The sequence below is a fragment of the Oncorhynchus masou genome, unplaced genomic scaffold (genome assembly GCF_036934945.1).
Source record: "Oncorhynchus masou masou isolate Uvic2021 unplaced genomic scaffold, UVic_Omas_1.1 unplaced_scaffold_1396, whole genome shotgun sequence".
Taxonomy (NCBI): domain Eukaryota; kingdom Metazoa; phylum Chordata; class Actinopteri; order Salmoniformes; family Salmonidae; genus Oncorhynchus; species Oncorhynchus masou.
Genome location: NW_027003886.1, coordinates 75,001 through 97,500, shown reverse-complemented (window position 1 = coordinate 97,500; position 22,500 = coordinate 75,001). Strand labels below are relative to the sequence as shown.

The following is a 22,500-nucleotide window of genomic DNA, read 5'->3' as shown; positions in this document are numbered from 1 at the left end:
CCTCTAGTGATGTGTCATTACCTCTAGTGATGTGTCTAGGGCATCATTACCTCTAGTGATGTGTCTAGGGCATCATTACCTCTAGTGATGTGTCTAGGGCATCATTACCTCTAGTGATGTGTCTAGGGTATCATTACATCTAGTGATGTGTCTAGGCGTCATTACCTCTAGTGATGTGTCATGACCTCTAGTGATGTGGCTAGGGCATCATTACCTCTAGTGATGTGGCTAGGGATGTGTCATTACCTCTAGTGATGTGGCTAGGGCATCATTACCTCTAGTGATGTGTCTAGGGCATCATTACTTCTAGTGATGTGGCTAGGGTATCATTACCTCTAGTGATGTGTCTAGGGTATCATTACCACTAGTGACGTGTCTAGGGCATCATTACCTCTAGTGATGTGTCTAGGGCATCATTACCACTAGTGACGTGCCTAGGGCATCATTACCTCTAGTGATGTGGCTAGGGCATCATTACCTCTAGTGATGTGTCTAGGGTATCATTACCACTAGTGACGTGTCTAGGGCATCATTACCTCTAGTGATGTGGCTAGGCATCATTACCTCTAGTGATGTGGCTATCATTACCTCTAGTGATGTGTCTAGGGCATCATTACCTCTAGTGATGTGTCTAGGGCATCATTACCACTAGTGACGTGTCTAGGGCATCATTACCTCTAGTGATGTGGCTAGGGCATCATTACCTCTAGTGATGTGTCATTACCTCTGGTGATGTGTCTAGGGCATCATTACCTCTAGTGATGTGTCTAGGGTATCATTACCACTAGTGAGGTGTCTAGGGCATCATTACCACTAGTGATGTGGCTAGGGCGTCATTACCTCTAGTGATGTGTCATGACCTCTAGTGATGTGGCTAGGGCATCATTACCTCTAGTGATGTGGCTAAGGCATCATTACCTCTAGTGATGTGTCATTACCTCTAGTGATGTGTCATTACCTCTAGTTATGTGGCTAGGGCATCATTACCTCTAGTGATGTGTCATTACCTCTAGTGATGTGTCATTACCTCTAGTGATGTGTCTAGGGCATCATGACCTCTAGTTATGTGTCTAGGTCATCATTACCTCTAGTGATGTGGCTAGGGCATCATGACCTCTAGTGATGTGGCTAGGGCATCATGACCTCTAGTTATGTTGCTAGGGCATCATGACCTCTAGTGATGTTGCTAGGGCATCATGACCTCTAGTGATGTGTCATTACCTCTAGTGATGTGTCTAGGGCATCATTACCTCTAGTGATTTGGCTAGGGCATCATTACCTCTAGTCATGTGTCTAGGGTATCATTACCTCTAGTGATGTGTCATTACCTCTAGTTATGTGGCTAGGGCATCATTACCTCTAGTGATGTGTCATTACCTCTAGTGATGTGTCTAGGGCATCATTACCTCTAGTGATGTGTCTAGGGCATCATTACCTCTAGTTATGTGGCTAGGGCATCATTACCTCTAGTGATGTGGCTAGGGCATCATTACCTCTAGTGATGTGTCTAGGGTATCATTACCTCTAGTGATGTGTCTAGGTTATCATTACATCTAGTGATGTGTCTAGGGCGTCATTACCTCTAGTGATGTGTCATGACCTCTAGTGATGTGGCTAGGGCATCATTACCTCTAGTGATGTGGCTAGGGCATCATTACCTCTAGTGATGTGGCTTGGGCATCATTACCTCTAGTGATGTGTCATTACCTCTAGTTATGTGGCTAGGGCATCATTACCTCTAGTGATGTGTCATTACCTCTAGTGATGTGTCATTACTTCTAGTGATGTGGCTAGGGCATCATGACCTCTAGTGATGTGTCATTACCTCTAGTGATGTGGCTAGGGTATCATTACCTCTAGTGATGTGTCTAGGGCATCATTACCACTAGTGATGCGTCATTACCTCTAGTGATGTGTCATTACCTCTAGTGATGTGTCTAGCGCATCATTACCTCTAGTGATGTGTCATTACCACTAGTGTTGTGTCATTACCACTAGTGATGTGTCATTACCTCTGGTGATGTGTCATTACCTCTAGTGATGTGTCTAGGGCATCATTACCTCTAGTGCTGTGTCATTACCACTAGTGATGTGTCATTACCTCTAGTGATGTGTCATTACCACTAGTGATGTGTCATTACCTCTGGTGATGTGTCATTACCTCTAGTGATGTGTCTAGGGCATCATTACCTCTAGTGATGTGGCTAGGGCATCATTACCTCTATTGATGTGTCTAGGGCATCATTACCTCTAGTGATGTGTCTAGGGCATCTAGGGGTTAAGGTATGGGTTTAGGGGTTAAGGTATGGGTTTAGGGGTTAAGGTATGGGTTTAGGGGTTAAGGTATGGGTTTAGGGGTTAAGGTATGGGTTAGGGGTTAGGGGTTAAGGTATGGGTTAGGGGTTAAGGTATGGGTTAGGGGTTAAGGTATGGGTTAGGGGTTAAGGTATGGGTTAGGGGTTAAGGTATGGGTTAGGGGTTAATGTATGGGTTAGGGGTTAAGGTATGGGTTAGGGGTTAAGGTATGGGTTTGGGGTTAAGGTATGGGTTTAGGGGTTAAGGTATGGGTTTAGGGGTTAAGGTATGGGTTTAGGTGTTAAGGTTTGGGTTTAGGGTTTAGGGTTAAGGTATGGGTTAGGGGTTAAGGTATGGGTTTAGGGGTTAAGGTATGGGTTTAGGGGTTAAGGTTTGGGTTTAGGGGTTAAGGTTTGGGTTTAGGGTTAAGGTTTGGTTTAGGGGTTAAGGTTTGGTTTAGGGGTTAAGGTTTGGTTTAGGGGTTAAGGTTTGGTTTAGGGGTTAAGGTATGGGTTTAGGGGTTAAGGTATGGGTTAGGGTTTTAGGTATGGGTTAGGGGTTAAGGTATGGGTTAGGGGTTAAGGTATGGGGTTAAGGTATGGGTTAGGGGTTAAGGTATGGGGTTAAGGTATGGGTTAGGGGTTAAGGTTTGGGTTTAGGGAAAATAGGATTTTGAATGGAAATTTAGTTTTAGTCTCCACAAGCATAGTGAAACATGTGTTGTGTGTTGGTGTGTGCTGCACTAAAGGTACTAATGTCATCAGTAGGGGGAATCTCCATGAATCAGCTTGTAAAGGTTTGAGTTTGTTAGCTGTAAAGGTTGGGACAGGCCTGGTGTGCTGCCCCTTGTTGACGTTCTGTACTAAGGTGTGTGTGTTTCCCCTTGTTGACGTTCTGTACTAAGGTGTGTGTGTTGCCCCTTGTTGACGTTCTGTACTAAGGTGTGCTGCCCCTTTTGACGTTGTGTACTAAGGTGTGTGTGCTGCCCCTTGTTGACGTTCTGTACTAAGGTGTGTTGCCCCTTTTGACGTTGTGTACTAAGGTGTGTGTGCTGCCCCTTGTTGACGTTCTGTACTAAGGTGTGTGTTGCCCCTTGTTGACGTTCTGTACTAAGGTGTGTTGCCCCTTTTGACGTTGTGTACTAAGGTGTGTGTGCTGCCCCTTGTTGACGTTCTGTACTAAGGTGTGTGCTGCTCCTTGTTGACGTTCTGTACTAAGGTGTGTGTTGCCCCTTGTTGACGTTCTGTACTAAGGTGTGTGTGCTGCCCCTTGTTGACGTTCTGTACTAAGGTGTGTGTGTTGCCCCTTGTTGACGTTCTGTACTAAGGTGTGTGCTGCTCCTTGTTGACGTTCTGTACTAAGGTGTGTGTGCTGCCCCTTGTTGACGTTCTCTACTAAGGTGTGTGCTGCTCCTTGTTGACGTTCTGTACTAAGGTGTGTGTGCTGCTCCTTGTTGACGTTCTGTACTAAGGTGTGTGCTGCCACTTGTTGACGTTCTGTACTAAGGTGTGTGCTGCTCCTTGTTGACGTTCTGTACTAAGGTGTGTGTTGCTCCTTGTTGACTTTCTGTACTAAGGTGTGTGCTGCTCCTTGTTGAAGTTCTGTACTAAGGTGTGTGTATTGCCCCTTGTTGACGTTCTGTACTAAGGTGTGTGTTGCCCCTTGTTGACGTTCTGTACTAAGGTGTGTGTTGCTCCTTGACGTTCTGTACTAAGGTGTGTGCTGCCCCTTGTTGACGTTCTGTACTAAGGTGTGTGTTGCCCCTTGTTGACGTTCTGTACTAAGGTGTGTGTGCTGCCCCTTGTTGACGTTCTGTACTAAGGTGTGTGTGCTGCCCCTTGTTGACGTTCTGTACTAAGGTGTGTGTTGCCCCTTGTTGACGTTCTGTACTAAGGTGTGTGTTGCCCCTTGTTGACGTTCTGTACTAAGGTGTGTGTGCTGCCCCTTGTTGACGTTCTGTACTAATGTGTGTGTGTGTTGCCCCTTGTTGACGTTCTGTGCTAAGGTGTGTGTGTGCTGCCCCTTGTTGACGTTCTGTACTAATGTGTGTGTGTGTTGCCCCTTGTTGACGTTCTGTACTAAGGTGTGTGTGCTGCTCCTTGTTGACGTTCTGTACTAAGGTGTGTGTGCTGCCCCTTGTTGACGTTCTGTACTAAGGTGTGTGTTGCTCCTTGTTGACGTTCTGTACTAAGGTGTGTGTGCTGCCACTTGTTGACGTTCTGTACTAAGGTGTGTGTTGCCCCTTGTTGACGTTCTGTACTAAGGTGTGTGTTGCTCCTTGTTGACGTTCTGTACTAAGGTGTGTGCTGCTCCTTGTTGACGTTCTGTACTAAAGTGTGTGCTGCTCCTTGTTGACGTTCTGTACTAAGGTGTGTGTGCTGCTCCTTGTTGACGTTCTGTACTAAGGTGTGTGTGCTGCTCCTTGTTGACGTTCTGTACTAAGGTGTGTGTTGCCCCTTTTGACGTTCTGTACTAAGGTGTGTGTGTTGCCCCTTGTTGACGTTCTGTACTAAGGTGTGTGTGCTGCTCCTTGTTGACGTTCTGTACTAAGGTGTGTGTACTGCTCCTTGTTGACGTTCTGTACTAAGGTGAGTGCTGCTCCTTGTTGACGTTCTGTACTAAGGTGTGTGTGCTGCCCCTTGTTGACGTTCTGTACTAAGGTGTGTGCTGCCCCTTGTTGACGTTCTGTACTAAGGTGTGTGTGCTGCCCCTTGTTGACGTTCTGTACTAAGGTGTGTGTGCTGCCCCTTGTTGACGTTCTGTACTAAGGTGTGTGCTGCCCCTTGTTGACGTTCTGTACTAAGGTGTGTGTGCTGCCCCTTGTTGACGTTCTGTACTAAGGTGTGTGTGCTGCCCCTTGTTGACGTTCTGTACTAAGGTGTGTGCTGCCCCTTGTTGACGTTCTGTACTAAGGTGTGTGCTGCCCCTTGTTGACGTTCTGTACTAAGGTGTGTGTGTTGCCCCTTGTTGACGTTCTGTACTAAGGTGTGTGTGTTGCCCCTTGTTGATGTTCTGTACTAAGGTGTGTGTGTTGCCCCTTGTTGATGTTCTGTACTAAGGTGTGTGTTGCCCCTTGTTGACGTTCTGTACTAAGGTGTGTGTTGCCCCTTGACGTTCTGTACTAAGGTGTGTGTTGCTCCTTGTTGACGTTCTGTACTAAGGTGTGTGTGTGCTGCTCCTTGTTGACGTTCTGTACTAAGGTGTGTGTGCTGCTCCTTGTTGACGTTCTGTACTAAGGTGTGTGTGTGTTGCTCCTTGTTGACGTTCTGTACTAAGGTGTGTGTGTGTTGCCCCTTGTTGACGTTCTGTACTAAGGTGTGTGTGCTGCTCCTTGTTGACGTTCTGTACTAAGGTGTGTGCTGCCCCTTGTTGACGTTCTGTACTAAGGTGTGTGTTGCCCCTTGTTGACGTTCTGTACTAAGGTGTGTGTGTTGCCCCTTGTTGACGTTCTGTACTAAGGTGTGTGTGTGTTGCCCCTTGTTGACGTTCTGTACTAAGGTGTGTGCTGCCCCTTGTTGACGTTCTGTACTAAGGTGTGTGTGTTGCCCCTTGTTGACGTTCTGTACTAAGGTGTGTGTGTTGCTCCTTGTTGACGTTCTGTACTAAGGTGTGTGTGTTGCCCCTTGTTGACGTTCTGTACCGAGGTGTGTGTGTTGCCCGTTGTTGACGTTCTGTACTAAGGTGTGTGTGTTGCTCCTTGTTGACGTTCTGTACTAAGGTGTGTGCTGCCCCTTGTTGACGTTCTGTACTAAGGTGTGTGTATTGCCCCTTGTTGACGTTCTGTACTAAGGTGTGTGCTGCCCCTTGTTGACGTTCTGTACTAAGGTGTGTGTGTTGCCCCTTGTTGACGTTCTGTACTAAGGTGTGTGTGTTGCTCCTTGTTGACGTTCTGTACTAAGGTGTGTGTTTGCCCCTTGTTGACGTTCTGTACCGAGGTGTGTGTGCCCCTTGTTGACGTTCTGTACTAAGGTGTGTGTGTTGCTCCTTGTTGACGTTCTGTACTAAGGTGTGTGTGTGCCCCTTGTTGACGTTCTGTACCGAGGTGTGTGTGTTGCCCGTTGTTGACGTTCTGTACTAAGGTGTGTGTGTTGCTCCTTGTTGACGTTCTGTACTAAGGTGTGTGCTGCCCCTTGTTGACGTTCTGTACTAAGGTGTGTGTATTGCCCCTTGTTGACGTTCTGTACTAAGGTGTGTGCTGCCCCTTGTTGACGTTCTGTACTAAGGTGTGTGTGTTGCCCCTTGTTGACGTTCTGTACTAAGGTGTGTGTGTTGCTCCTTGTTGACGTTCTGTACCGAGGTGTGTGTGTTGCCCGTTGTTGACGTTCTGTACTAAGGTGTGTGTGTTGCTCCTTGTTGACGTTCTGTACTAAGGTGTGTGCTGCCCCTTGTTGACGTTCTGTACTAAGGTGTGTGCTGCCCCTTGTTGACGTTCTGTACTAAGGTGTGTGCTGCCCCTTGTTGACGTTCTGTACTAAGGTGTGTGCTGCCCCTTGTTGACGTTCTGTACTAAGGTGTGTGTGTTGCCCCTTGTTGACGTTCTGTACTAAGGTGTGTGTGTTGCCCCTTGTTGATGTTCTGTACTAAGGTGTGTGTGTTGCCCCTTGTTGATGTTCTGTACTAAGGTGTGTGTTGCCCCTTGTTGACGTTCTGTACTAAGGTGTGTGTTGCCCCTTGACGTTCTGTACTAAGGTGTGTGTTGCTCCTTGTTGACGTTCTGTACTAAGGTGTGTGTGCTGCTCCTTGTTGACGTTCTGTACTAAGGTGTGTGTGCTGCTCCTTGTTGACGTTCTGTACTAAGGTGTGTGTGTGTTGCTCCTTGTTGACGTTCTGTACTAAGGTGTGTGTGTGTTGCCCCTTGTTGACGTTCTGTACTAAGGTGTGTGTGCTGCTCCTTGTTGACGTTCTGTACTAAGGTGTGTGCTGCCCCTTGTTGACGTTCTGTACTAAGGTGTGTGTTGCCCCTTGTTGACGTTCTGTACTAAGGTGTGTGTGTTGCCCCTTGTTGACGTTCTGTACTAAGGTGTGTGTGTGTTGCCCCTTGTTGACGTTCTGTACTAAGGTGTGTGCTGCCCCTTGTTGACGTTCTGTACTAAGGTGTGTGTGTTGCCCCTTGTTGACGTTCTGTACTAAGGTGTGTGTGTTGCTCCTTGTTGACGTTCTGTACTAAGGTGTGTGTTTGCCCCTTGTTGACGTTCTGTACCGAGGTGTGTGTGTTGCCCGTTGTTGACGTTCTGTACTAAGGTGTGTGTGTTGCTCCTTGTTGACGTTCTGTACTAAGGTGTGTGCTGCCCCTTGTTGACGTTCTGTACTAAGGTGTGTGTATTGCCCCTTGTTGACGTTCTGTACTAAGGTGTGTGCTGCCCCTTGTTGACGTTCTGTACTAAGGTGTGTGTGTTGCCCCTTGTTGACGTTCTGTACTAAGGTGTGTGTTGCTCCTTGTTGACGTTCTGTACTAAGGTGTGTGTTGCCCTTGTTGACGTTCTGTACCGAGGTGTGTGTGTTGCCCGTTGTTGACGTTCTGTACTAAGGTGTGTGTGTTGCTCCTTGTTGACGTTCTGTACTAAGGTGTGTGCTGCTCCTTGTTGACGTTCTGTACTGCGGTATGAGGAAAACACAGACACACACTACTGCTGCTACTATTACTACTAGAACTACTACTACTACTACTACTGTTACTACAACTACTACTACTACTACTACTGTTACTACTACTGCTGCTGCTACTACTGCTGTACTACTACTACTACTACTACTACTACTGCTGCGGCTACTTCTACTGCTAATACTACTACTACTACTACTACTATTACTACTACTACTACTACTACTACTACTACTGTTACTACACTGCTGTTGCTACTACTACTACTACTGCTGCTGCTACTTCTACTGCTAATACTACTACTACTACTACTACTACTATTACTACTACTACTACTACCACAACTGCTGCTAATACTACTACTATTACTACTATTACTACTACTACTATTACTACGACTACCACACTACTACTACTATTACTACTACTACTACTATTACTACTACTACTACTACTATTACTACTACTATTACTACAACTACTATTACTACAACTACTATTACTACAACTACTATTACTACAACTACTATTACTACTACTACTACTACCACAACTGCTGCTAATACTACTACTGTTACTACTATTACTACTACTACTACTACTACTACTATTACTACGACTACTGCTACTACTATTACTACTACTACTATTATTACTACTACTATTACTACAACTACTATTACTACAACTACTATTACTACTATTACTACTACTATTGCTACTACTGTTACTACAACTACTATTACTACAACTACTATTACTGCTATTACTATTACTATTACTACAACTACTATTACTACTACTGCTATTACTACTACTGCTGCTATTACTGCTGCTATTACTACAACTACTATTACTACAACTACTGGTGGTGGTAGTAGTTAATAGCGGTGGTAGCAGTAGTACCAGTAGTTGTAGCAGTGGTAGCAGCTGTAGCGGCGTTACTAGCAGCAGCAGTATTAGCGTGGTAGTAGTCATATTAGCAACAGTGATAGCAACAGTGGTAGTAGTAGCAGCAGTAGTGGTAGCAGCAGTAGTAGTAGCATTAGCAGTAGTAGTACTAGCAGTAGTAGTAGTAGTAGTATTTGCAACAGTAGTAGTAGTAGCAGCAGTAGTGGTAGCAGCAGTAGTAGTAGCATTAGCAGTAGTAGTGGTAGCAGCAGTAGTGGTAGCAGCAGTAGTAGTAGCATTAGCAGTAGTAGTACTGGCCAGTGGTAGTAGTAGCAGTAGTATTTGCAACAGTAGTAGTGGTGGTGGCAGCAGTAGTGGTAGCAGCAGTAGTAGTGGCATTAGCAGTAGTAGTACTAGCAGTAGTAGTGCTAGCAGTAGTAGTAGCAGCACATTTGCAACAGTAGTAGTAGTGGTAGTAGTAGTAGTAGCAGCAGTAGTAGCGGCGGTAGTAGAAGTAGTAGCAGCAACAGTAGAAGTAGTAGCAGCAGTGGTGGTAGTGGTAGCAGCAGCAGCAGTGCTATTAACAGTGGTGGTAGCACCAGTATTTGCAGCAGTGGTAGTGCATTAACGGCGTAGTAGTACTATTAGCAGTGGTGCTATTAGCAGCAGTGGTGGTGGTGGCAGCAGCAGTGCAGCATTTGCGGCGGTGGTGGTGCTATTGGCGGCGTGGTGGCACTATTGGCGGCAGTAGTAGCAGTAGTAGTAGTAGCAGTAGTAGTAGTATTAGCAGCACAAGTAGTGGTATTAGCGGTAGTAGTAGCACCAGCAGTAGTAGCAGTAGTAGCAGTATTGCGGCGGTGGTAGGAGCAGTATTAGTATTAGCAGCGGTAGTAGTAGTATTTGCAGCAGTAGTAGTAGTATTAGCAGTAGTAGTAATACTAGCAGCAGTAGTAGTAGCAGTAGTAGTAGTATTAGCAGCAGTAGTAGGAGCAGTATTAGTATTAGCAGTAGTAGTAGTATTAGCAGCAGTAGTGGTAGCAGTATTAGTAGCTATTAATCATTCTATCCTGTCTCTCTCTCTACAGGTCTGTCTATGAATCATTCTATCCTGTCTCTCTCTCTCTCTCTCTACAGGTCTGTCTATTAATCATTCTATCCTGTCTCTCTCTCTCTACAGGTCTATTAATCATTCTATCCTGTCTCTCTCTCTCTCTACAGGTCTATTAATCATTCTATCCTGTCTCTCTCTCTCTACAGGTCTATTAATCATTCTATCCTGTCTCTCTCTCTCTACAGGTCTATTAATCATTCTATCCTGTCTCTCTCTCTCTCTACAGGTCTATTAATCATTCTATCCTGTCTCTCTCTCTACAGGTCTATTAATCATTCTATCCTGTCTCTCTCTCTCTCTACAGGTCTATTAATCATTCTATCCTGTCTCTCTCTTTCTCTCTCTACAGGTCTATTAATCATTCTATCCTGTCTCTCTCTCTCTACAGGTCTATTAATCATTCTATCCTGTCTCTCTCTCTCTACAGGTCTATTAATCATTCTATCCTGTCTCTCTCTCTCTACAGGTCTATTAATCATTCTATCCTGTCTCTCTCTCTCTACAGGTCTATTAATCATTCTATCCTGTCTCTCTCTCTACAGGTCTATTAATCATTCTATCCTGTCTCTCATTCTCTCTCTCTACAGGTCTATTAATCATTCTATCCTGTCTCTCTCTCTCTACAGGTCTATTAATCATTCTATCCTGTCTCTCTCTCTCTCTACAGGTCTATTAATCATTCTATCCTGTCTCTCTCTCTCTACACAGGTCTATTAATCATTCTATCCTGTCTCTCTCTCTCTACAGGTCTATTAATCATTCTATCCTGTCTCTCTCTCTCTCTCTACAGGTCTACAGGTCTATTAATCATTCTATCCTGTCTCTCTCTCTCTACAGGTCTATTAATCATTCTATCCTGTCTCTCTCTCTCTACAGGTCTATTAATCATTCTATCTTTGTCTCTATCTCTACAGGTCTATTAATCATTCTATCCTGTCTCTCTCTCTCTCTACAGGTCTATTAATCATTCTATCCTGTCTCTCTCTCTCTACAGGTCTATTAATCATTCTATCCTGTCTCTCTCTCTCTCTACAGGTCTATTAATCATTCTATCCTGTCTCTCTCTCTCTCTACAGGTCTATTAATCATTCTATCCTGTCTCTCTCTCTCTCTACAGGTCTATTAATCATTCTATCCTGTCTCTCTCTCTCTCTACAGGTCTATTAATCATTCTATCCTGTCTCTCTCTCTCTCTCTACAGGTCTATTAATCATTCTATCCTGTCTCTCTCTCTCTACAGGTCTATTAATCATTCTATCCTGTCTCTCTCTCTCTCTACAGGTCTATTAATCATTCTATCCTGTCTCTCTCTCTCTCAGGTCTATTAATCATTCTATCCTGTCTCTCTCTCTCTACAGGTCTATTAATCATTCTATCCTGTCTCTCTCTCTCTCTCTACAGGTCTATTAATCATTCTATCCTCTCTCTCTCTCTCTCTCTACAGGTCTATTAATCATTCTATCCTGTCTCTCTCTCTCTACAGGTCTATTAATCATTCTATCCTGTCTCTCTCTCTCTACAGGTCTATTAATCATTCTATCCTGTCTCTCTCTCTCTCTACAGGTCTATTAATCATTCTATCCTGTCTCTCCCTCTCTACAGGTCTATTAATCATTCTATCCTGTCTCTCTCTCTCTCTGCAGGTCTATTAATCATTCTATCCTGTCTCTCTCTCTACAGGTCTATTAATCATTCTATCCTGTCTCTCTCTCTCTACAGGTCTATTAATCATTCTATCCTGTCTCTCTCTCTCTCTCTACAGGTCTATTAATCATTCTATCCTGTCTCTCTCTCTCTACAGGTCTATTAATCATTCTATCCTGTCTCTCTCTCTAGTCTATTAATCATTCTATCCTGTCTCTCTCTCTCTACAGGTCTATTAATCATTCTATCCTGTCTCTCTCTCTCTCTCTACAGGTCTATTAATCATTCTATCCTGTCTCTCTCTCTCTCTACAGGTCTACATTCTATCCTGTCTCTCTCTCTCTACAGTCTATTAATCATTCTATCCTGTCTCTCTCTCTCTACAGGTCTATTAATCATTCTATCCTGTCTCTCTCTCTCTCTCTACAGGTCTATTAATCATTCTATCCTGTCTCTCTCTCTACAGGTCTATTAATCATTCTATCCTGTCTCTCTCTCTCTACAGGTCTATTAATCATTCTATCCTGTCTCTCTCTCTCTACAGGTCTATTAATCATTCTATCCTGTCTCTCTCTACAGGTCTATTAATCATTCTATCCTGTCTCTCTCTCTACAGGTCTATTAATCATTCTATCCTGTCTCTCTCAGGTCTATTAATCATTCTATCCTGTCTCTCTCTCTCTCTCTCTCTACAGGTCTATTAATCATTCTATCCTGTCTCTCTCTCTCTCTACAGGTCTATTAATCATTCTATCCTGTCTCTCTCTCTCTCTACAGGTCTATTAATCATTCTATCCTGTCTCTCTCTCTCTACAGGTCTATTAATCATTCTATCCTGTCTCTCTCTCTCTCTCTACAGGTCTATTAATCATTCTATCCTCTCTCTCTCTCTCTCTACAGGTCTATTAATCATTCTATCCTGTCTCTCTCTCTCAGGTCTACAGGTCTATTAATCATTCTATCCTGTCTCTCTCTCTCTCTCTACAGGTCTATTAATCATTCTATCCTGTCTCTCTCTCTCTACAGGTCTATTAATCATTCTATCCTGTCTCTCTCTCTCTCTACAGGTCTATTAATCATTCTATCCTGTCTCTCTCTCTCTAAAGGTCTATTAATCATTCTATCCTGTCTCTCTCTCTCTCTACAGGTCTGTCTATTAATCATTCTATCCTGTCTCTCTCTCTCTACAGGTCTATTAATCATTCTATCCTGTCTCTCTCTCTCTACAGGTCTATTAATCATTCTATCCTGTCTCTCTCTCTACAGGTCTATTAATCATTCTATCCTGTCTCTCTCTCTACAGGTCTATTAATCATTCTATCCTGTCTCTCTCTCTCTAGGTCTAGTCTCTCTCTCTCTACAGGTCTGTCTATTAATCATTCTATCCTGTCTCTCTCTCTCTACAGGTCTATTAATCATTCTATCCTGTCTCTCTCTCTCTACAGGTCTGTCTATTAATCATTCTATCCTGTCTCTCTCTCTCTCTACAGGTCTATTAATCATTCTATCCTGTCTCTCTCTCTACAGGTCTATTAATCATTCTATCCTGTCTCTCTCTCTCTCTACAGGTCTATTAATCATTCTATCCTGTCTCTCTCTCTCTACAGGTCTGTCTATTAATCATTCTATCCTGTCTCTCTCTCTCTCTCTCTCTACAGGTCTATTAATCATTCTATCCTATCCTGTCTCTCTCTCTCTACAGGTCTATTAATCATTCTATCCTGTCTCTCTCTCTACAGGTCTATTAATCATTCTATCCTGTCTCTCTCTCTCTCTACAGGTCTATTAATCATTCTATCCTGTCTCTCTCTCTCTCTCTACAGGTCTATTAATCATTCTATCCTGTCTCTCTCTCTCTCTCTACAGGTCTATTAATCATTCTATCCTGTCTCTCTCTCTCTCTCTCTACAGGTCTATTAATCATTCTATACTGTCTCTCTCTCTCTCTCAGGTCTACAGGTCTATTAATCATTCTATCCTGTCTCTCTCTCTACAGGTCTATTAATCATTCTATCCTGTCTCTCTCTCTCTCTACAGGTCTATTAATCATTCTATCCTGTCTCTCTCTCTCTACAGGTCTATTAATCATTCTATCCTGTCTCTCTCTCTACAGGTCTATTAATCATTCTATCCTGTCTCTCTCTCTCTACAGGTCTATTAATCATTCTATCCTGTCTCTCTCTCTCTCTGCAGGTCTATTAATCATTCTATCCTGTCTCTCTCTCTCTCTCTCTCAGGTCTATTAATCATTCTATCCTGTCTCTCTCTCTCTCTACAGGTCTATTAATCATTCTATCCTGTCTCTCTCTCTCTCTCTCTCTCTCTACAGGTCTATTAATCATTCTATCCTGTCTCTCTCTCTACAGGTCTATTAATCATTCTATCCTGTCTCTCTCTCTACAGGTCTATTAATCATTCTATCCTGTCTCTCTCTCTACAGGTCTATTAATCATTCTATCCTGTCTCTCTCTCTACAGGTCTATTAATCATTCTATCCTGTCTCTCTCTCTTCTATCAGGTCTATTAATCATTCTATCCTGTCTCTCTCTCTACAGGTCTATTAATCATTCTATCCTGTCTCTCTCTCTACAGGTCTATTAATCATTCTATCCTGTCTCTCTCTCTCTCTCTACAGGTCTATTAATCATTCTATCCTGTCTCTCTCTCTCTACAGGTCTATTAATCATTCTATCCTGTCTCTCTCTCTCTACAGGTCTATTAATCATTCTATCCTGTCTCTCTCTCTACAGGTCTATTAATCATTCTATCCTGTCTCTCTCTCTACAGGTCTATTAATCATTCTATCCTGTCTCTCTCTCTCTACAGGTCTATTAATCATTCTATCCTGTCTCTCTCTCTCTACAGGTCTATTAATCATTCTATCCTGTCTCTCTCTCTCTACAGGTCTATTAATCATTCTATCCTGTCTCTCTCTCTCTCTACAGGTCTATTAATCATTCTATCCTGTCTCTCTCTCTCTCTCTCTACAGGTCTATTAATCATTCTATCCTGTCTCTCTCTCTCTCTCTACAGGTCTATTAATCATTCTATCCTGTCTCTCTCTCTCTACAGGTCTATTAATCATTCTATCCTGTCTCTCTCTACAGGTCTATTAATCATTCTATCCTGTCTCTCTCTCTCTACAGGTCTATTAATCATTCTATCCTGTCTCTCTCTCTCTGCAGGTCTATTAATCATTCTATCTCTCTCTCTCTCTACAGGTCTATTAATCATTCTATCCTGTCTCTCTCTCTCTACAGGTCTATTAATCATTCTATCCTGTCTCTCTCTCTCTACAGGTCTATTAATCATTCTATCCTGTCTCTCTCTCTCTCTCTCTCTACAGGTCTATTAATCATTCTATCCTGTCTCTCTCTCTCTCTGCAGGTCTATTAATCATTCTACAGGTCTATTAATCATTCTATCCTGTCTCTCTCTCTCTACAGGTCTATTAATCATTCTATCCTGTCTCTCTCTCTCTCTACAGGTCTATTAATCATTCTATCCTGTCTCTCTCTCTCTACAGGTCTATTAATCATTCTATCCTGTCTCTCTCTCTCTCTACAGGTCTATTAATCATTCTATCCTGTCTCTCTCTCTCTCTACAGGTCTATTAATCATTCTATCCTGTCTCTCTCTCTCTCTACAGGTCTATTAATCATTCTATCCTGTCTCTCTCTCTCTCTCTACAGGTCTATTAATCATTCTATCCTGTCTCTCTCTCTCTCTCTACAGGTCTATTAATCATTCTATCCTGGTCTCTTAATCATTCTATCTCTCTCTCTCTCTCTCTACAGGTCTATTAATCATTCTATCCTGTCTCTCTCTCTCTCTACAGGTCTATTAATCATTCTATCCTGTCTCTCTCTCTCTACAGGTCTATTAATCATTCTATCCTGTCTCTCTCTCTCTCTACAGGTCTATTAATCATTCTATCCTGTCTCTCTCTCTCTACAGGTCTATTAATCATTCTATCCTGTCTCTCTCTCTCTCTACAGGTCTATTAATCATTCTATCCTGTCTCTCTCTCTCTCTCTCTACAGGTCTATTAATCATTCTATCCTGTCTCTCTCAGGTCTATCTCTACAGGTCTATTAATCATTCTATCCTGTCTCTCTCTCTCTCTCTACAGGTCTATTAATCATTCTATCCTGTCTCTCTCTCTCTCTACAGGTCTATTAATCATTCTATCCTGTCTCTCTCTCTACAGGTCTATTAATCATTCTATCCTGTCTCTCTCTCTCTCTCTACAGGTCTATTAATCATTCTATCCTGTCTCTCTCTCTACAGGTCTAGTAATCATTCTATCCTGTCTCTCTCTCTCTCTCTACAGGTCTATTAATCATTCTATCCTGTCTCTCTCTCTCTACAGGTCTATTAATCATTCTATCCTGTCTCTCTCTCTCTACAGGTCTATTAATCATTCTATCCTGTCTCTCTCTCTCTCTCTCTCTCTACAGGTCTATTAATCATTCTATCCTGTCTCTCTCTCTCTACAGGTCTATTAATCATTCTATCCTGTCTCTCTCTCAGGTCTATTAATCATTCTATCCTGTCTCTCTCTCTCTACAGGTCTATTAATCATTCTATCCTGTCTCTCTCTCTACAGGTGTATTTATCATTCTATCCTGTCTCTCTCTCTCTACAGGTCTATTAATCATTCTATCCTGTCTCTCTCTCTCTACAGTTCTATTAATCATTCTATCCTGTCTCTCTCTCTCTCTATCTATTAATCATTCTATCCTGTCTCTCTCTCTCTACAGGTCTGTCTATTAATCATTCTATCCTGTCTCTCTCTCTCTCTACAGGTCTATTAATCATTCTATCCTGTCTCTCTCTCTCTCTACAGGTCTATTAATCATTCTATCCTGTCTCTCTCTCTCTACAGGTCTGTCTATTAATCATTCTATCCTGTCTCTCTCTCTCTACAGTGCTATTAATCATTCTATCCTGTCTCTCTCTCTCTCTACAGGTCTATTAATCATTCTATCCTGTCTCTCTCTCTACAGGTCTAGTAATCATTATATCTTGTCTCTATCTCTACAGGTCTATTAATCATTCTATCCTGTCTCTCTCTCTCTCTCTACAGGTCAGTCATGATGGTGTATGACTTCCCACTGAAGACAGACATGGAGACGGTGAGACTGGAGGTGTGAGGGTGTGAGGGTGTGAGGGTGTGTTAGGGTGTGTGAGGGTGTGTGAGGGTGTGTGAGGGTGTGTGACTGTGTGAGGTGTGGATGGTGTGAGGGGTGTGTGTGTGTGGTGTGTGTGTGTGTGTGTGTGTGGTGTGTGTGTGGTGTGTGTGTGTGTGGTGTGTGTGTGTGTGTGTGTGATGGTGTGAGGGTGTGATGGTGTGTGTGTGTGTGATGGTGTGTGTGTGTGTGATGGTGTGTGTGGTGTGTGTGTGTGATGGTGTGTGGGTGTGATGGTGTGTGGGTAACGATATTCTTCGTCCTCCTCTGATGAGGAGTAAGAAATGTCAGACCAATGCGCAGCGTGGTGTGTGTTCATGATGTTTATTGACTGAACACTGAAAATACAAAATAACAACGTGAACTAAACGAAAACCGAAACAGTCCTGGAAGGTGCAGAAAACACGAGACAGAAAAAAATAACCCACAACCCACATGTGGGAAAAGGCTACCTAAATATGATTCTCAATCAGAGACAACGAACGACACCTGCCTCTGATTGAGAACCACGCCCGGCCAAACACTTAGAAAATATAACATAGAACAAAGAACATAGACTACCCACCCCAACTCACGCCCTGACCAAACTAAAACAAAGACATAACAAAGGAACTAAGGTCAAAACGTGACAGTACCCCTCCCCAAAGGCACAGGACAGCTGGGAGACTCTGGGACAGACAGCTGGGAGACTCTGGCAGCACCGGACAACTGGGAGACTCTGGCAGCACCGGACAGCTGGGGGACTCTGGCAGCACCGGACAACTGGGAGACTCTCGCAGCACCGGACAGCTGGGGGACTCTGGCAGCACCGGACAGCTGGGAGACTCTGGCAGCACCGGACAGCTGGGAGACTCTGGCAGCTCAGGACAGCTGGGAGACTCTGGCAGCACCGGACAGCTGGGAGACTCTGGCAGCACCGGACAGCTGGGAGACTCTGGCAGCACCGGACAGCTGGGAGACTCTGGCAGCACCGGACAGCTGGGAGACTCTGGCAGCTCAGGACAACTGGGAGACTCTGGCAGCACCGGACAGCTGGGAGACTCTGGCAGCACCGGACAGCTGGGAGACTCTGGCAGCACCGGACAGCTGGGAGACTCTGGCAGCACCGGACAGCTGGGAGACTCTGGCAGCTCAGGACAGCTGGCAGACTCTGGCAGCTCAGGACAGCTGGGAGACTCTGGCAGCTCAGGACAGCTGGGAGACTCTGGCAGCTCAGGACAGCTGGGAGTCTCTGGCAGCTCAGGACAGGAGGGAGACCCTGGAGGGAGGAGACGGAGAGACAGCCTGGTGCGGGGGGCTGCCACAGGAGGCCTGATGCATGGAGGAGGCACCGGATGGACCGGACCGTGGAGGCGAACTGGAGGTCTCGAGCACCGAGCCTGCACAACCTGTCCTGGCTGGATACTCCCTGTAGCCCGGCAAGTTTGGTGGAACAGACCGCACTGGGCTGTGCTGGTGCACCGGGGACACCGTGCGTAGGGCTGGTACCATATAACCCGGGACGAGGAGATGCACCTGAGACCAGATGCGCTGAGCCGGCTTCATAGCTCCTGGCTCGATGCCCACTCCAGCCCGGCCGATACGAGGAGCTGCGATGTAGCGCACCGGGCTATGCCTGCGCACCGGTGGACACCGTGCGCCTCACAGCATAACACGGTGCCTGCCCGGTCCCTCTCTCTCTCTCCATGATAAGCACGGGGAGTTGGCTCAGGTCTCCTACCTGACTTAGCCACACTCCCCGTGTACACTCCCCCCGCCCCAATACATTTTTGGGGCTGTCTCTCGTCTCTGTTGCGCTGTCGTGCCAACTCCTCAAAATGCCTCCGCTCTGCTTTGGCTGCCTCCAGCGCTTCCCTGGGGCGGCGATATTCCCCAGCCCGTTCCCTGGGGGCGATATTCCCCAGCCCGTTCCCTGGGGGCGATATTCCCAGCCCGTTCCCTGGGGGCGATATTCCCCAGCCCGTTCCCTGGGGGCGATATTCCCCAGCCAGTTCCCTGGGGGCGATATTCCCCAGCCCGTTCCCTGGGGGCGATATTCCCCAGCCCGTTCCCTGGGGGCGATATTCCCCAGCCCGTTCCCTGGGGGCGATATTCCCCAGCCCGTTCCCTGGGGGCGATATTCCCCAGCCCGTTCCCTGGGGGCGATATTCCCAGCCCGTTCCCTGGGGGCGATATTCCCCAGCCCGTTCCCTGGGGGCGATATTCCCCAGCCCGTTCCCTGGGGGCGATATTCCCCAGCCCGTTCCCTGGGGGCGATATTCCCCAGCCCGTTCCCTTGGGGCGATATTCCCCAGCCCGTTCCCTGGGGGCGATATTCCCCAGCCCGTTCCCTGGGGGCGATATTCCCCAGCCCGTTCCCTGGGGGCGATATTCCCCAGCCCGTGCCCTGGGGGCGATATTCCCCAGCCCGTTCCCTGGGGGCGATATTCCCCAGCCCGTTCCCTGGGGGGCGATATTCCCCAGCCCGTTCCCTGGGGGGCGATATTCCCCAGCCCGTTCCCTGGGGCGGCGATATTCCCCAGCCCGTTCCCTGGGGGGCGATATTCCCCAGCCCGTTCCCTGGGGGGCGATATTCCCAGCCCGTTCCCTGGGGGGGCGATATTCCCCAGCCCGTTCCCTGGGGGCGATATTCCCCAGCCCGTTCCCTGGGGGCGATATTCCCCAGCCCGTTCCCTGGGGGCGATATTCCCCAGCCCGTTCCCTGGGGGCGATATTCCCCAGCCCGTTCCCTGGGGGGGGCGATATTCCCCAGCCAGTTCCCTGGGGGCGATATTCCCCAGCCTGTTCCCTGGGGGCGATATTCCCCAGCCCGTTCCCTGGGGGCGATATTCCCCAGCCTGTTTCCTGGGCGGCGATATTCCCCAGCCCGTTCCCTGGGGGCGATATTCCCCAGCCCGTTTCCTGGGCGGCGATATTCCCCAGCCCGTTCCCTGGGGGCGATATTCCCCAGCCCGTTCCCTGGGGGCGATATTCCCCAGCCCGTTCCCTGGGGGCGATATTCCCCAGCCCGTTCCCTGGGGGCGATATTCCCCAGCCCGTTCCCTGGGGGCGATATTCCCCAGCCCGTTTCCTGGGCGGCGATATTCCCCAGCCCGTTCCCTGGGGGGCGATATTCCCCAGCCCGTTCCCTGGGGGGCGATATTCCCCAGCCCGTTCCCTGGGGGGGGGGCGATATTCCCCAGCCCGTTCCCTGGGGGGCGATATTCCCCAGCCCGTTCCCTGGGGGGGCGATATTCCCAGCCCGTTCCCTGGGGGGGCGGCGATATTCCCCAGCCCGTTCCCTGGGGGGGAGAAATTCCCCAGCCCGTTCCCTGGGGGCGATATTCCCCAGCCCGTTCCCTGGGGGGGCGATACTCCCCAGCCCGTTCCCTGGGGGCGATATTCCCCAGCCCGTTCCCTGGGGGCGATATTCCCCAGCCCGTTCCCTGGGCGGCGATATTCCCCAGCCCGTTCCCTGGGGGCGATATTCCCCAGCCCGTTCCCTGGGGGGGCGATATTCCCCAGCCCGTTCCCTGGGGGCGATATTCCCCAGCCCGTTCCCTGGGGGCGATATTCCCCAGCCCGTTCCCTGGGGGCGATATTCCCCAGCCCGTTCCCTGGGGGCGATATTCCCCAGCCCGTTCCCTGGGGGCGATATTCCCCAGCCCGTTCCCTGGGGGCGATATTCCCAGCCCGTTCCCTGGGGGGGGGGGGGATATTCCCCAGCCTGTTCCCTGGGGGGGCGATATTCCCAGCCTGTTCCCTGGGGGGGCGATATTCCCCAGCCCGTTCCCTGGGGGCGATATTCCCCAGCCCGTTCCCTGGGCGGCGATATTCCCCAGCCCGTTCCCTGGGCGGCGATATTCCCCAGCCCGTTCCCTGGGGGGCGATATTCCCCAGCCCGTTCCCTGGGGGGGCGATATTCCCCAGCCCGTTCCCTGGGGGGGCGATATTCCCCAGCCCGTTCCCTGGGGGGCGATATTCCCCAGCCCGTTCCCTGGGGGCGATATTCCCCAGCCCGTTCCCTGGGGGCGATATTCCCCAGCCCGTTCCCTGGGGGCGATATTCCCCAGCCCGTTCCCTGGGGGGGGGATATTCCCCAGCCTGTTCCCTGGGGGGGCGATATTCCCCAGCCTGTTCCCTGGGGGCGATATTCCCCAGCCCGTTCCCTGGGGGCGATATTCCCCAGCCTGTTTCCTGGGGGCGATATTCCCCAGCCCGTTCCCTGGGGGCGATATTCCCCAGCCCGTTTCCTGGGCGGCGATATTCCCCAGCCCGTTTCCTGGGGGCGATATTCCCCAGCCCGTTCCCTGGGGGCGATATTCCCCAGCCCGTTCCCTGGGGGCGATATTCCCAGCCCGTTCCCTGGGGGGGCGATATTCCCCAGCCTGTTTCCTGGGCGGCGATATTCCCCAGCCCGTTCCCTGGGGGGCGATATTCCCCAGCCCGTTCCCTGGGGGCGATATTCCCCAGCCCGTTCCCTGGGGGGCGATATTCCCCAGCCCGTTCCCTGGGGGGCGATATTCCCCAGCCCGTTCCCTGGGGGGCGATATTCCCCAGCCCGTTCCCTGGGGGGGCGATATTCCCCAGCCTGTTCCCTGGGGGGGCGATATTCCCCAGCCTGTTCCCTGGGGGCGATATTCCCCAGCCCGTTCCCTGGGGGCGGCGATATTCCCCAGCCCGTTCCCTGGGGGGGCGATATTCCCCAGCCCGTTCCCTGGGGGCGGCGATATTCCCCAGCCCGTTCCCTGGGGGGGCGATATTCCCCAGCCCGTTCCCTGGGGGCGATATTCCCCAGCCCGTTCCCTTTGGGGGCGGCGATATTCCCCAGTCTGTTCCCTGGGGGGGCGATATTCCCCAGCCTGTTCCCTGGGGGCGGCGATATTCCCCAGCCTGTTCCCTGGGGGCGATATTCCCCAGCCTGTTCCCTGGGGGCGATATTCCCCAGCCTGTTCCCTGGGGGCGATATTCCCCAGCCTGTTCCCTGGGGGCGATATTCCCCAGCCCTTTCCCTGGGGGCGATATTCCCCAGCCCGTTCCCTGGGGGCGATATTCCCCAGCCCGTTCCCTGGGGGCGATATTCCCCTGGGGCGATATTCCCCAGCCCGTTCCCTGGGGGCGATATTCCCCAGCCCGTTCCCTGGGGGCGATATTCCCCAGCCCGTTCCCTGGGGGGGGCGATATTCCCCAGCCTGTTCCCTGGGGGCGATACTCCCCAGCCTGTTCCCTGGGGGCGATATTCCCCAGCCCGTTCCCTGGGGGCGATATTCCCCAGCCCGTTCCCTGGGGGCGATATTCCCCAGCCCGTTCCCTGGGGGCGATATTCCCCAGCCTGTTTCCTGGGCGGCGATATTCCCCAGCCCGTTCCCTGGGGGCGATATTCCCCAGCCCGTTCCCTGGGGGGCGATATTCCCAGCCCGTTCCCTGGGGGCGATATTCCCCAGCCCGTTCCCTGGGGGCGATATTCCCCAGCCCGTTCCCTGGGGGCGATATTCCCCAGCCCGTTCCCTGGGGGCGATATTCCCCAGCCCGTTCCCTGGGGGCGATATTCCCCCCTCCCGTTCCCTGGGGGCGATATTCCCCAGCCCGTTCCCTGGGGGCGATATTCCCCAGCCCGTTCCCTGGGGGGGCGATATTCCCCAGCCCGTTCCCTGGGGGCGATATTCCCCAGCCCGTTCCCTGGGGGGGATATTCCCCAGCCCGTTCCCTGGGGGCGATATTCCCCAGCCCGTTCCCTGGGGGGCGATATTCCCCAGCCCGTTCCCTGGGGGCGATATTCCCCAGCC

The 22,500-nt window shown here is 48.6% G+C and overlaps 1 pseudogene; it reads left to right on the top strand.

Moving 5' to 3' along the window:
* Nucleotides 1-22,500, top strand: part of LOC135530613 (Krueppel-like factor 3) — a 41,691-nt pseudogene that overhangs the window by 10,735 nt on the left and 8,456 nt on the right.